This window comes from Protopterus annectens, chromosome 3.part1 (genome assembly GCF_019279795.1).
Source record: "Protopterus annectens isolate FY-2018-M chromosome 3.part1, PAN1.0, whole genome shotgun sequence".
Lineage (NCBI taxonomy): Eukaryota > Metazoa > Chordata > Ceratodontiformes > Protopteridae > Protopterus > Protopterus annectens.
In genome coordinates this window covers 972,819,021-972,831,668 of record NC_056732.1, presented here as the reverse complement: position 1 = coordinate 972,831,668, position 12,648 = coordinate 972,819,021, and positions in this window count along the sequence as shown.

The window sequence follows — 12,648 nt, the reverse complement described above, 5'->3', positions numbered from 1 at the left end:
TGGCTATCTGCCCAAAGGCATTTATAAGTCTAGCAAGAATGTGTTGGCTTTCACCGCCCCCTTAGATTAGTTCTCTGTGCCTCTGTCCAGCAGCCACTGAAGTGATCCCTGAAGTAAACTTTCTGTTTCCCATCCACTCGTCAAGGTTTCTTTTGAAGAGTGTTAGTGAAGAGCTCTGCCTAATGAAGACTGGAATCTTGTTCCAAAGCATGGGAAGTGCCAAGTGGTATTTTAAAGACCTGTAATCTTAAAACATGATTTTTCTAAACTTATGTTTAACTTAAATCATATACATTTTCAAAGATCTTATCATTATATTTAGAACTAAATATTAAAAAAACATACCACATACACTTAATTGTTAATTATTTAAAATGAATTGAAAATGATTCTTCTCCATGCTGAAAACTCTTTTGTACAACAAGCTTGTTGTTTAACATTACTTCTTTATATGCAAATAATATCTTCTTTAACTGTATGTAATATTTATAAAGTAATTATTAGGTTGCATGTTAGAAAGAGAAGCAGTATAGTGTCTGAAGGTGACATGGTTTGGTTAGCAAGCAGTTTGAATGGAAAATTCATCAAGCCTGGAATAATGTATTCTACGTGGAAGGTTGTAAATGGTTTATATCTTATGGTTATTACTTTGAATTCCTTATATTTGCCCATAACAAGTACTTTTAATTTTACAGTAATGAACATCATTCAAAATAATTATAAAACAGATTTTGAACACTATATACTGAATAACAGCTATATTCAAGTGTCTCTCATTGAATATTAATGGGTTAAATAACCCAGTAAAGAGAAGTAGTCTTAACAAATATTTAACACTGCATAAATCTGATATTATCTTCCTTCAAGAAACTCATTTAATGTTTAATGATGTTGTGAAGGCTGCCAGCCTAGCTAGATATAATGTTGTAGATAATTCCGTCATTTGTAAATATTAATATAAGCCACAGACTTGTTCTCTTAAATGGAAGCAAATTGTGTTAAATGTTATGTCAAAAATCTAACAACAATGCACTCTGCGGGAAGAAAACTGATAAGTCAAGCCATGTATGACTGATCTCAAATTCAGAGCTGTGATGTCTGAACCAGCAGATTATTTCTATTGTTTTGAGACCAGAGTTAATTGCTAGATTTTACATATATAATGTCTTTAATTGCTGTGGTTTCTGACCAGGTGCAAGATCAAAGCTATGTTAATTTCTGAGTTTCTGGGAAACCAGAGAAGAATGATGTAATCTAAAATGAGTCAGAAGTGATGTATTATCAATTTAAAAGACTCTCTTAGAGAATCAGAGCATTTTGGATTTTGTCTAAAGCTGACAACAACTCACCAGTACTTTGACTTTGCTCTATATGTAAGTTTATTTAGAACTGTGATTGCTCTTAGATATATATAGAGAATAGTAAGTTTAGTCTAGCTATTTTATGTATTGATGTCAGAACTATTCTACAGTATTATTTTAAGCAATTTTCTGTGCCTGAACACTTGATTAGCATTGTGTAGTAATATGTATTGCCTTGTGATTTTATTATTTATTATTAAATATTTTAAAACCTTTCAACTGTGGCTGTTTTGTGTAGAGATAATTTAAGCTCTAAAGTACATTGCATGTATATAGTGATACTGTCCAAGCCACTCAAATAGCTTTAGCCCTGGGTCACACTTACTATTTGGGTAACAGTAATATTAAAACGCAACTGGTCAATGACCAGCACAACAGAAAAAACAAAGAATTCGACCGAAACTATGAAGCCAATAACAGTTTAATGCTCAAAGTCCACAAGTTTTCACATAAAAAATTCCATATATCCAAGAACAACTAAGCACTTTCGCCAAGGTTAAAAAAAACATAGGCATCTTCAGAGTTGTTCGTTTACAATGCATTCTCCCCTTTTATACAACTTCCTTTACATTAATTAACCAATCACTTAATACAATTGATAATCACTTAAAGCACAATAAACTGATTTTTAACAACTGCCTGATCTACCAAAAAGGCTTGTCAAATAATCAACCATGACCCCCAGTAAAAGCACATCAAAGTATACATAAAACTTCATTTTTTTCATTTATGCACATAATGTCTATTACCTTCACTAAGCATTCATATACAATGGTGTAAAAATTGATACCTCATATAGAAATTAATTATACTCTCATTGCTTAGTGATACTTAAAATGTGCTAACAAACCCTATAAATAAAAATACAATTATATATGTGTATAAATAAAAAATGAAAAATGAAAAATGAACTTATAAAAATCTTATTATAATAACTAAACAATTCTACCCTGTTTTATTTTTAAAAAATGGCTTTATGGAAATAAAGTTATTGAGTCCTGGTGGACTCGTTGCATTAGTCCGTATCTGCCACAGGGACTCATGTGCCTCTAAAATGGACTCCCAATCTCCACCCCACTTATTGTCAGTAATTTTGTCAATGACAAAGAATAAAAACTTACTGAAATTCATACATTGTCTAGAGTGCAAATATAAAGCATTGTGTGGATCCTTATTTTTGATAGCTCTCAAATGCTTACCAATCCTGTCCCTTAATCTACGGGTGGTCTTCCCAATGTAAAAAACAGTACAGGAGAGGCAAGTGGCCACATATACCACTCTCTTGGAATTACAATTGCTTTTTCCTGGACACTTCACCGAAACCCCAAATCCACCAATGTCCACATAGGGTCCATTATTGATATACCTACAATATCTACAGTTCTCACACTTGGACATGTACGAGCCTTTACTAAAAACCACATGGTGTGCCTCCAATATATTTTTAATATTGCTGCTTTTACTATGAATTATTTTTGGCTTGATGCCTTTAACTGAAAACATATTCTTGTCAAAAATAATATCCCACCCTTTATTAATAATTCCCATGACTTCAGATGTTCTGTTACTAAATTGTAAAACCATGCCCGTGGTTCTAGACTCCGTCCCATTTGATTTATCTACTTGTAAATGGCTTTCCATAGCCAATATCGGTTGAAAATTATTCCATCTTTTCTTTTCTACCTCCTTTTTCACTTTTATTAACAATTTAAGGGGGTACCCTCTCTCCAAAAACATTCCAATTAAAGTATACATTTCTTCTTTAAATTTACCTTCCTCACTGGTCAACCTTGAAATTCTCACAATCTGTCCTTTCATCACACTATGTTTTTGAAATAGGGGATGATAACTAGTAAAAGACAACAAACTATTGGAATATGATTCTTTCCTATAGATGGAACTTTGCGAAATGCCATTTTCCACACTGAACCTGATGTCCAAATAGTTGATAAATTTCAACTCCCACTTATACGTAAATTTCAAAAACCTAATCGTCCCATTCAAAAATTCAATAAATTCAATAACTTCCTCAGCCTTCCCTTTCCATAAAATCAGGATGTCATCTAAAAATCTATTATAAATCACAATATTTTGAGCAAATTTGGAAGTTAATACATGACTATTTTCCCAATTGAATAAAACCAAATTTGCAGAAATGGGGGCACATTTTGCCCCCATAGCTACACCCGACATCTGGTGGAATATTTCATCTTCAAATACCATAAAGTTGTTTTTAATGATATCCATAAATTGTACTATTATTTCAATTTCCCCCATGTCCATATCTGACAATTGGTGAATACTGCTCTTGAACATCTCTATACCAATTGAATGAGGAATGACTGAAAATAGATTAACCACGTCAATACTTAAAAAACTAATAGAATCATCTATTGAATGGCGATATTTAGATAGCCTTTCAAGGCAATGCCAAGAATCTCGAATAATATGTGGAACCCCCTTAACTAAACCCCCCACCTTGTTCGTAGATATATGGAATTTTTTATGTGAAAACTTGTGGACTTTGAGCATTAAACCATTATTAGCTTCATAGTTTCGGTGGAATTCTTTGTTTTTTTTTTCCTGTTGTGCTGGTCATTGACAGAATAGAGCATACCCGCATGACGTCAGCTCTGAAGGGAGGACAAAACCAGGAAGTTGCTGGCTCTAGTAGAAGTCGTGGTGAGGAAACGAGTGCTGTTTCTCTTTTTTTAGACTCTGAAAATGCTGATATTAGACCTGGTGGAGACAAGTTTAAATAACAACAACGGTAACAACACCAGTAATGAAGAGCATTCAGGAAGAATTGCTGGTATGAGTTTAATGGATGGAGAGCAGCGTTCATCACAGAGCACAAATTTAAGAAGAAATGCTCGTGAAGATGTTCAAGTTAACTTTAATCCCATTAGAATGACCGACTGGTTAGGAGACGAGATGGCTTTTTCTACACCTTCACCTGTAAGTACTGATTCTTACAACAACAGTTTGTACAAATTAGACCACATTTTACTTAAAATTAAGAAGATTCAAGTTGATAATGCATACTTTAAAGAATGTTTAAAGCTTAAACTTGTGCCTAAGGGTTTGCGCATGTGGCGCTTTCCCATAGGGCTAATAGCTGGTTCATGCTTCCATAAGGATTTGATTAGTATGCTTGATAGACATGGCTTCAAGTACATGGAGCTATTTATCAAACATAATGAATTAATTTTGAAAGATTTAATAAAATAAGCGACTGAACTGGACAACAGGATTAGGCCAGATGTGGCTCATGACAACAATATTTTTGACTACAACAGAATATTTAAATCTATTGAACAAGAAATGGTTTCAATTAAAGCTAGGAAGATGAAGAAAATAGAGAGGGATAAGGCTCAATATTGTTCAAACACAGCTTATCCCCACCCACCTTGGTCACAAGCTTGGAATATGGAGAACCATAATTATAATGATGGAGCCTTTGGGAATAATGAGGAACATTTTTTAGATCAAGACAACTTTCCTCCACTGAGGAGATCAGAAAGACTGAGAGACAAACACAACCAGAATGTGCAGAATCAAGGGACTTTTCCTACAAACAGGGGTCGAGGGGGACAAATGTATTATCAGAAGGGGTAAGGAGGGGGAAGGGGGATATTGGGAATGGAATTGAATTCAAATGAGCATATGCTGAATAACTGTGTTATTTTAAAGAATTCTAGAAATGATTTTAATGTATATAATTTTTCTTCATATATTTTTGATGTTAATGATTGTGATTTATTTTCTAGAGGTTTATCATTTATCCCAGCCAAAATGTTAACATTGCACAAACATTAATTGATATCAGACATTTTGTTAGGAAGTTGAATTTAAATGTCCTATTTAAATCTGTTGAATATGTAAGTAACCCTTTGCACATTTCAAGCATGTTCAACCCACCCATGCACCCTGCATTAGTGATGTTTGATAAAATGTGTGAAATAGATGTTAGAAATATGCACAGAAATGCACACTCACCTAACTTAAGTAAAAGTGAGATGGATGGTCTAAACAAATTTAGAACTAATAGATATGTGCGGATTATAAAACCAGATAAAGGTGGTGGAATTGTCATTATGGATCTAGATCATTATAACACAAGGATGAGTAATATTCTTTTGAGTGATGCATATAAGAAAATCTCTATTAATGAGTTAAATGGCATTTATAACAAAGTAAAAAATGAATTAATGGACCTCTTTATTGAAGGCTCAATTTCTATAGATGAGTATAATTACCTGACAGTGCATCATCCAAAAACTCCTTGTATATTTGGATTGCCAAAACTACACAAGAATATGGTTGATCCACCTATGCACCCTATAGTGAATAGGCATGGTTCTATCACTTATCCCATAGCAAAATACTTCGATATTAATATGAAATGTTTTGTTAGTAAAAAACTATTATTTGTAAGGATTCATGAGATTTTTTAGAAAGGCTTATTAATTTAGAATACAGTGAGACAGGTGTATTCATCACCATTGATGTGAAGGATTTGTACACCTCGGTACCCCATGATACTGGTATTGAATGGGCATGTGACTATTTATTGGAAAAAGGAGTATCACAACCAAAAATTAATGTATACAAACAACTATTTGAACTTGTGTAGGAATTACCATTGAATCCACCTATAAACAATCTATATCAACTAATTACCAGCACTTAATTAGCATAATAACAAAATTAACAGAATCTTGGAATAGATTATTTTTCACTTTTGAAGATAGCTTAAAACTAATTAAAATGATAGTACTACCAAAAATCTTATTTTTTAGCTATAATAAGTTTAGACGTGCACAAAGCTTTTGACTCCATAAACTAGCCTTATTTGTTTAAAAATTTAAAGGAATACAACTTTTCCACTGAAGTCATAAAATTAATCAAAATGATCTATGTCAACTCAATTTCATATGTAACAATAGGCTCTTTCATTTCTTGTCCGTTTAATATTTTAATAGGAATAAAACAAGGATGTCTGTTAGCCCCCCTGTTATTCATACTTGCTATAGAACCATTTGTTAACTTCATAAGACATAATGTAAACATTAAAGGATATAAATTAAATGAAAATATCTACCTTAAAATTTAGCTGTTTGCTGATAGTATTCTAATCATATGTGGAAATGTTGAATATCACCAGAACATTTAAATAATTATATGGATTTCTTTGAAAAAACTATTAGGGCTAAAATGTAATCATAATAAAACTAAAACATTGCTAATAAACAGATAATTGATAGGCTGGTTTCATTTAAAAACTTTAACTGGGAAAACTCTCAGAAAAAATATCTAGGAATTACCATTGAACCCACCTATAAATAATCTATATCAACTAATTACCAGCACTTAATTAGCATAATGACAAAAGTAACAGAATCTTGGAATAAATTATTTTTCACTTTTGAAGACAGATTAACACTAATTAAAATGATAATACTACTGAAAATCTTAGTTTTTAGCCAAGCATTAATACTTCCTCCATCTAAAGCAGTCATAAAAAAAGATCTATTTCATCTTATTAAAGTTTTTGTTGCATCCAAAAAATCTAGAATCTCCCTGCACTGGCATACTTTAAGTTGAGAAGAGGGTAGTATAGCTTTTCCTAATATTGATTTAAAATCTGTGATTATTAAAACAATTTACATGTGGTTAGACTCTTCTTATACTTCATGCTGGAAATCAATTCATGAAACCTTGTTAATACAAAATAATAAATCTGTAATTGAGGCATTCACAAAAATTGATAGACATGTATTCATATAGGTTATAAAAAATATATATATCGAATGAAAAAAACAAGTATACCTTCTTTCCATTTATAAAACAAATTATTTTTCTACTTAAAAGAGTTATTTCCTCTAATTATATACACAAAGGTCTACTAATAATATTATTCCTGATAGCATAAACGAGTGGATGTTTAGTAACATTTAGCATAACAAAAATGATTGAATTAAAAGAGAATGGCTCATTTACTGGCACTAATTTTGTACAGGAAATAAAATGCATTCTGCAGATTATTTGATTGCCAAATACAGCATAGAAAACAATAGTTGGCTTGATTTACAAACATGCAAAGAATTTATTCAAGATAAACTCAAAGTAACATCCGATACACAAAATAGCAACTTCCCTGAAATCCTAGACCTCCTCTCTAACACTAAAAGTAATTTAACTAGAAATACTTATTTATCAATCATTTATAAAATTATTAGAAGTGGACTTATTTCCTATTATAGGACTTTCTGGTTATATTCAACAAAAATTAGTAAAAAACATCTATTGCAGTGGTTCCCAAACTTTTTCGATTCTCGGCTCCCTTGCTGAATCCAGGTCCCCTCCCCGTGGCGCACATAAAGTGCATATGATTACTGTATTTTATTTTTGACAAATAAAATATTAGTATTATCTATCCAAAGCAGAGAGTAATGTAGAACAAATTCTATAACTATTCTAACAGATACCAAAATGCTTAAATGCCAAATAAATGATATCTCTATGACCTAAAAAGTCATAATGAGAACAATACTTTGTATATGCAAGTCAAGATTTATGCTAAAAGGCCACTGACATAATCCTACACCACTCACACCAGGTAACACATAGCAATAAACTGGCCGGGTTACATTCAAAAACTATATACGACTACCCACTAGTGTTATTTCAAGAATGTATCATCTGCTCATTACTCCCCTCTGGGTATCCACTTGCAGCAAAAGTTGTACACCCCCCCCCAAAGGACTCAGCAAAGGAGTCAGTTTTTAAGTGACAGACATAAACATGAGTCAGCATGTCTGTCAAACTGCAGTCACATTTCAGGAAAGCCTACGGATGAGTCAGCTGCTGTCACAAAAGACTAATATCTACTTATCCATCAGTCCAGAATGCCATGAGCTTGAAATCCAAACCTCAGTTTTCAACATCATTATCAGTCCATTCTTTTTGACATTCTAGACTTAGGAAAGTCCTGAATTTTGACTTCTGATTTTCTGATCTCATCCACACTGAAATATCAGCATAACTTGCAGTTAAGTTGATGACTGCCCCTGCAAACGAAACAGCTGATGCTTGGTACTGTGTGGCTGATTTAATTACTTAATGGAAAAAGAAACTCACTTGTTATCATTCATTTGTTCATTCTCTTATGTTTCTATTTAAAAAGGTAATTCACTTGTCAGTGGTGGGACTATCCCCACCCCTTCTCTCCTAGTACACCCAGATGACAAAACCACAACAGTAACTGAAGATTGTGCTCTGAATAATGGATTGCATTCGTGAACTTTCAGTGAACTGCAACTATTTTAAGATACTACAGGGAGTCATCAATGTCAGATTACCACAGACTGAACAGAAGGTGACTTATGGCAAATAATGATATCACAAAAGAAATTAATATTGTTAACACTTTATCTGACAGTATTGCACCCCAGATCACCCACGTAATGAAACCCTTTCAATAAGCGTACTGATATCTAAAGAAGAGAGAAGTACCGTTACCACTATTAGAGTAAAGTTGTTGTTTCCACTGAACTGAAGTGAACTGCAGCAGTCACGATCATCACTCATACAAGACATAAATCAACAGGGCAGTCACTGCCAATGTGAGGGAACAGTCCTCAGAAACTCACCTTACTTTCTCAGTGTTCCATAAATGTAAATAAGAAATGTCATTTTAACGTAGTCCCAATGCCCCATACAAAATCAATATTTATAACCTTAATAGCCATTCCAGTAGTTCTAGATTCCCCTTCCTCATAGATAAAAAATAACACCTGTTATGACAAACAAAGATGGGATATGGATTGCCCTCATAGGACTGTGAAACCAAGGAAATTATTCTTTTTTTTATTTGTAACAAGAACTGAAAACCCCACCCACACTAACAAAACATTTAAACTAATAAAAATCCTAGAATATATGTCATGTTTGTGGGACTGTACCTTAAAAAATCCATATTTTGTAAATGAGAAAATCCTGTCTGAGCATTACATGCTGAAAAATCTTTCTTATCCAGTCAATAATAAGTAACATTTCACATCCTTCTGTGTGTACTGACAGACATATTTTATAATTTATGTAGTTTCTAATGTCTTGGTATAACTTTTCTGTGTATGTAACTTTTATTCTTTTGGAGCCACCTTCTCAGGCCTCTGCGCAAAATGGGGTCTGGCTCACCTGAACAATGGTAGTAAGCAATTTGAAAAAAAAATAAATAAATGCTGTCACTAAGCAATTCCATAGCTGCAATTAATTCATTTTTTGCAAATGCTGTGGTAGCATTGTCGCCTCACAGTAAGACGTTGCCCTGTTCGATTCTCAGCTAAAACGTTTTCTGTGTGGAGACATGCGTGAATGAGCGTACCTTCGTTGAAGGTTGTGCATCAGGGCTGGCAACTCGGCACGTAAAAATCTACTGCCAATTATTAGCGGACCGGAGTTCCGCTATGGCGACCCCTAACCGGGAAAAGCCGAATGACACAACAACAGCTGTATACAGTAGTGTTATAGAAGTTGTCAAGTATTCAGACTTACCAGTGTTCCATTTGATAAAGCACAAATTGCAGACAATCTACTACTATAGAATGTTTGTTTTCTTCTATACCCAGTACACGTCCATTTAATTTGTAGTTAGAGTTCATCCCATTTTTTTTTATTTCTTTTTTTATGTGAAGTTGTAACTCCTTTGTGTTATATTTTGACAAACGTATGCACATCTCTTACTTGAGGGTCACCTTAAAAGACAGCATTGGAAGGTGGCATCTATATAATTGATCAATTGCTTTCTTCAAAAATCAGGCACGTCGGAAATGTGTGAGCTCCTTGCTCAATTCCGACAGGCTGGTAGCCTTGACGGAGCTGATGTCATCGTGCACATGATGATGTCAGCTCAAACAGGGCAAAAATTAAAAAAACAAAAGAAAAAATCATACATGAAGGGTATTAGTTCGCGGCACCCTTGTGAGGAAACCCCTGATCTAGTGGATAATAATAATAAAAAACTAGTCTTGAAATCAACAGCAAATTCAACATCTTCTCCATAGTGGAAAATATTCACATCAAAATTTCTACACAGAATTTTTCTTACACCTCATAAGATGGCAGCTATATATAAAACAGAAAACACAAAATACTGGAGGTGTGAGACAGGCCTTAATGCTGACTGGCAACATATGGTTATTGAATGCAAGATATTTCTTTCCTTCTTGTCAGATTTCAGAAATTTTGCAAAGCATTGTGGTCGGATAATTGTGCCTTCACAGATTCCCTCATATTATTTAATGCACTTATACCAGAAGTTATCCCAGTATCACAAATACCTCTTCTTTGGAGTGTTTTAACCATAGCAAGGAAAATGTTGTTGTCTTTCGGCTTTTCCCGGTTAGGGGTCGCCACAGTGGAACTCCGGTCCGCTAATGATTGGCAGTAGATTTTCACGAATGCCGAGGTGCCAGCTCAGCATTCAACCTTCAACGAAGGCGCGCCCATTTACGCATGTCTTTCGAATGTCCACCCAGCTGCGGGGAGGACATGCAGACTCCACACAGAAGGCACTCCCCGCACTCCAGCTGAGAATCAAATGGGAGAACCTCTTGCTGGGAGGCAACAATGTTACCACTGCACCACCGCGGAAGTCATTACTAAAAACTGGAAAATGGCAACAACTATCTCTTTTTTAATAATGAATTTATTTGCTTAGCTAAATCAGTTTGTAACAATGAAATATTCACTGTAAAAATGAGAACAAAGAATGTGACCCATCAATTAATTGCTTGGCAGAAATTACATACTTTACTAGAAAAAATATTAATGGTTTTATAAATGTACAAATTTGTTATGGACTCAGTAAATAGTAGTAGTATCATTAATTGTTTAAATGATTATTGTTTTGAAAAAATCAAAATAAAAAAAATTAAAAAAAAGTGGCTGTAGTTGCTTGTGTTGCATGTTATGGGGAATCAGAAATTATATCCTTCACTGTTGAGATAGATATATCATCTTATGAACATTGCCTATGTACACCATATGGCTCTGCAGTTTCAGGACTTGAAGTGTTCTAAATGAAGGATGGTGTAGCATTTCAGGGGAACCATGGTGTTGGTCCTCATGTAGGGAGCTAATTGATGGACAGTGTACATGACTCTGAAGACAGCTGAAGCTGGGCATGTTACTATAATTGCCAACAGCGAATAAAGGCTGTGTGGAACTGTAGGAATAAGTATGGCCATCCTGGCAGGGCATCCTAACAGTGAAGTATGTTAAGCATGATGGGACGCAACCAAGAATTTGCTACGGTGGCCAGCAGTGATAGTGTTGCATCCTAAAAGTACACAAGCTGTGATTGCTGTCAACCACACACAAGGACCTTTGCCTACTATGGCTGGTGTGATCTGTAGAGACAAAATGAAAGCCTTTTGCAACAAGCCTCATGGGTGCACCAGTGAATGTCATGTGGGCTACCAATGACTCGATCAAACATGTTTTCTCCTGGTTCTGATATGCCATGTCACTTTAAATGGACTGCAAGTTATTCCACAGTCCTTGCAGCTGTTGCACATTCTCATGCAGGCCATGCTGCATATTCACCATTTTTATTATGTTGTGTGTAACAGCTGCCTGTGCACGAATCACTGGCATACATAACCAAAGATTTGTGTCACAAGTGATAACCATAGCAAGGAAAGTCCTGGAGTAATATTGGTGATTGTCACCAACATGACACTCCACCATGGTGGATGTGCATACATTGGTGACATTGCAGCTTGCAGATGCCATACATTGTGGTGACTTCTGTTTAGCCAAGGTCGGTCTCACACTGACAGGATATCCAGCTCTAAACACAGGTGATGATGAAGGTTCAGCCTGCCCCCCACCACCATCATCACTTCACATTTATGGAATGTGCACATGCCTTCTGATGTTAGCACAGTTCACAGTGTCACTGTGCCTTCTGACTTTGCCATGTGTATATTGCCATCATCAGCAGCGAAAGGTGTCCTGCTGACCGCAGGCATATGTTGTTCTGTTGTTTGGACCCTCCACCTGCAGAAGCTGTGACAGTATAAAGAACATATACCTGTGAAAGTGCTGAAACATAATCCTCACACACCAGCCTAACCTGTGGCACACAAACTGGTACAGGCCACTTACATGAATATCATTTGGACACTTTCATACCCTGTGGTGCTGGATCCCACATTTGCAGCTTTACTGCACTTGTAGAGCAGATATAAGTGTTTTGTTGAACAAACCCTTCTGTCAT